At 38.5% G+C, this 4281-nt stretch overlaps 1 non-coding gene across 1 annotated transcript; it reads left to right on the plus strand.

Annotated features, from left to right (window-relative positions):
* Positions 1-2554: 2554 nt before the first annotated feature.
* Positions 2555-2661, plus strand: LOC121209176 (small nucleolar RNA R71). The gene has a single exon (XR_005904293.1). It is a non-coding gene; the product is annotated as a small nucleolar RNA R71 (small nucleolar RNA).
* The last annotated feature ends 1620 nt before the right edge of the window (positions 2662-4281 follow it).

A 4281-nucleotide genomic window follows, 5' to 3' on the forward strand; every position in this document is an offset into this window, starting at 1 on the left:
GGGTTCGGGTTTTTGAGTGGGGAAGACAATGAAAAGTGCAGGGTATTTATAGATTTTTTGACACATGGCAAAGTAACACACCCGTGTTCCCCAATTTCAGCCTGTGTGATTCGTGAATTTTGAATTTGGGCACGTTTGAGATTTGCCCCACGCCCGTGTACCTTGGGCGTGTGGGTGCACACAGCCGTGTCGAATGACCATGTCTAGCTTCATTCATTTCTCTCATGCCCGTGTATTCAGACCGATGCCCGTGCCAATCTAACAGGTTTGAACACGGGTGCTAAACACAGGCGTGTCGCACTCCCGTGATGTTTTAACAGGTTCACCTACGGTTCTTCCACACAGGCGTGTCTCACCCCCGTGTTGTTTTGGCAGGTTCGACCACGGCCATGTCTCACGGTCGTGGCATTTTATCGTAGCCTGTGTTTGGGAAAAATTGTTGTCTTGTTTTCACACAGCCCTAAGCACGCCCGTGCTCTTGGCCGTGTCCCTGTGGAAAACCTATATTAAAGCGCTCTGTTAGTAAGTTAGATGTTGAAGACTAAATTTTAAAGAAGTTAATACAGTTAGTGCTCGAGTTGCCTCCCGAGAAGCACTTATTTATAGTCTAAGCTCGACTTACCTCTCCGTTGAATGATCATGGCGGTTTGTTGAGTTTATACTCCTCATTCCTGCTATTGATCTCATCAAAATAAGGTTTTAAACGGGTGTTGTTTACCTTAAAAGTGCCGAACTTGTTATGACTCACCTCGACCATACCGAATGGGAAAATACTGAGTACCGTAAGAGGGATTTCTTTATTCAATGTGGTAGCGACAATGTAGGGATCTATGGCATCTAATAAGACTATCTCTGACCTTAAGTTGATTTGGAAAGGGATTGAGCTTGTTCTGTCGTAGATTCGGTTTGTCAGGTGTTCTCGATTTATGCGTCTGCCATTCATCTAGCTTCTCGATTTGTAGCCTTCAATCTTCATGAATGGGTCCTCTACTATTGCTTGAAAATGGTTCATGTACTTCCTTTAGACTCATTTCTTGCAAAGTAGGTTGCACCATATTGTTAGTTTTAGTAGAATGGTTTAGGCGATCACCTTCAATTTACATTGTGTTGCCAGAATTGTGAGCTTGAAGGGTGATTGTTTCGTCTTCCACACGGAGTGTGACTTCACCTGTGCCAACATCAATAATTTTTTTAGCAGTTGCGAAAAAGGGCCTTCCTAGAATTAAAGGAGTGTTGCTATCCTCCTCTATGTCTAGAACAATGAAGTCAATGGGAAATATAAATTTATCAATATTAACTTGCACATCTTCAATAATAACCCTAGGAAATCTTATTATTTTATCTACTAATTGAATGCTCATCCTAGTCTGTTTGGGTTTCTCGAGACCTAATTGTTTGAACATTTTGTAAGGCATGACGTTAATACTAGCCCCCAAATCAGCTAATGCATTATTAACATCTAAACTACCAATTAAGCAAGGAGTTGTAAAACTCCCTGGATCTTTAAGTTGGTTGGGTAGTTTATTCTGAAGAATAGCTGAGCAAACTACGTTTAGCTCCACATGCGATACCTCGTCCATCTTCCGCTTATTTACTAAAAGAGATTCATTAAACTGTAAGTTAATATGTAATTTTTTTAAGAGTTTAAGGAATTTACCAAATTGTTCATTTGAGCGGTCTTTTCTTGTCGCGTTGGGGTATAGCACACGAGGTTTATATTCGACATTCATCGATTTGTTTTTATTGTGATCTACCTCACCTTGACCTTTGCTTATCATAGTTTCTTGCCTCGGTTCTGGCTCAGGCTCAACAAATCCTTCTTCATCTTGAATGTTAATCGCGTTAAGCTGTTCCCTTGGGTTAGGTTCAGTATTACTTGGCAAGCTCCCCTGTGGTCGTTCGAAGATTAGTTTGGAAAGCTGGTCTATCTGAGTTTTGAGCCCTTGGATCGATGCTTGTTGTTTTTTAAGTGTTGTCTCGGTGTTCTAGAAACGGGTTTCTAACATCGAGATAAACTTTGTGAGCATCTCTTCAAGTTCTGGCTTATTTTCCTATTGATAGGGTGGGTGTTGGTAGCCCGAAGGTGGTCGTTGATTTCCTTGGCCTCCCCATGAGAAATTTGGGTGGTTCCTCCAACTTGCATTACAAGTGTTACTATATGGATTGTTTTGAGGTCGAGGAATTTAATTGCTCGTTATCCATGTTGTGGCCATAAGGTTGGTATTCCGAATGGCTTGTTCCACATCCACTTACTTCGCACTGCATTACTAGGTGAACCTGTGAAGAACTAAGAAAACCATCAATTTTCTTATGCAAGAGTTCTACCTGATTAGAGAGCATGGGGACCGAATCGACGTTATAAACACCGGCTGTTTTTGTTGGCTTGGTCCTCATGACTTGCCACTGATAGTTATTCAATAACATCTCCTCTATGAACTCATAAGCATCTTCAGGTGTTTTATTATTGATGGTTCCGCCAGTAGTTGCATCAACCATTTGCCGAGTTGAAGGACTCAGGCCATTATGGAATGTTTGAACTTGAAGCCAAAGCGGTAACCCATGGTGAGGGCACCTTCTCAAAAGGTCTTTGTATCTCTCCCATGCATCGTAGAGTGTTTCTAAATCCATTTGCATAAAAGAAGAGATATCATTACGTAATTTAGCCGTTTTAGCTAGCGGAAAATATTTTAGTAAAAAATTTTCGATCATTTGTTCCCAAGTAGTAATTGACCCTCGTGGTAACGAGTTCAACCACTATTTATCTTTGTTCCTCAATGAGAATGGGAATAACCGAAGATGAATGTCATCGTCAGAAATGCCATTAAATTTAAATGTATTGCATAGTTCCAAAAAGTTTGCTAAGTGAGCGTTGGGATATTTATCTTGCAAACCATCAAACTGAACAAATTGCTGTATCATTTGAATAGTGTTAGGTTTTAGTTCAAAAATATTTGCAGCTACAGCAAGTCTAACTAAGCTCGATTCAGTTCCTGTTAAAGAAGGTTTAGCATAATCATACATAGTACGTGGAGCAGGATTTTGATTAATCGCAATTGCAGGAGGTAGTTGATTGTCTTGGTTTTCAACCATCTCTTCGGTTGGGGGTTGAGTATCGTCTTCGTGCTCGTTCTCTGTGTATCTTAGGCTTCGTCTTATTTCTCTTTGGTTTCTGCGGACTGTGCGATCGATTTCTTTGTCAAAAAGTAGTGGTCCTGACGGGTTTCTTCTAGTCATAAACTATAAAAACCTGTCAGAAGAAAGAAAAAGAAAATTAGTAAACTAGAATAAAATTAAAAAATAAAATTAGATTGCAAGAAAAATAAATGGCTAAAGTAATAAAAATTGAGTGTTCCTAATATTTTAGTTCCCCGGTAATGGCTCCAAAAACTTGATCGCGTTATTTCATGATAGGTTTTAAATATTTATAATTAATCATTCTTGAAACTAACTATTATCGCGATGTAGGCAAGTGTACCTATAGAACAGTAGTATAGTTTTAGCAAGACCGGATTGTCGAACCCAAAGGAAGAAAAAGTACTAGTAATGACTGTCTTTTTATTATCTAGCCTAAGAATAAAGAGGTTTTTGTTTTAACTAACTAATTATCTAAACTAAGAATTTACAGAGAATGGAATTGGGGAATTGCTTTTGCGAAAATCGATTGAATTAAGACAATACCTAAGGAAAAATCCACCTAGACTGTACTTGTTATTTTGGCTCTGAATCGGACAATTTATTCATTTAACTTGTTCCGTAGAGATCCCTAAGTTATGTTATTATCCCTATTAAAGACTAATAATGTCTAATCCCTAAATTGAATAATTGAGACCTTTCTCTAATTAACACCCTAGGGTTGCATTAACTCGATCTATGGATCCCTTTTTTAGGTTTCACCCTAATCTGGCAAAATCTTTCACCCTATGTCTAGGCGCGCAATCAACTCCACTTAATTATGAAAAATGTACTCTTAGACAGGGTCTATTCCTCCTCTGAATAAGAGCTTATCTCGAATCAGTATCCTGGGATATCAAAACAAGAATTAAGAACACATAATTAAGAACAAGTTAAATATTTATCATACAATTTAGAAAATAATAACAAGTCTTAGGTTTCATTCCCCTTAGGTATTTAGGGGATTTAGTTCATAACTATAAAGGAAAACATCTCAGAATAATAAAGAATACAAAACATAAAGAAAACCCAAAACTCCTGAAGGGGAAATTGAGGAGAGATCTTCAGTCTTAATGGTGAATTCGGCTTCTAAGATGGATCAATCGGCTT

This window comes from Gossypium hirsutum, chromosome A10, assembly GCF_007990345.1.
Source record: "Gossypium hirsutum isolate 1008001.06 chromosome A10, Gossypium_hirsutum_v2.1, whole genome shotgun sequence".
NCBI lineage: Eukaryota > Viridiplantae > Streptophyta > Magnoliopsida > Malvales > Malvaceae > Gossypium > Gossypium hirsutum.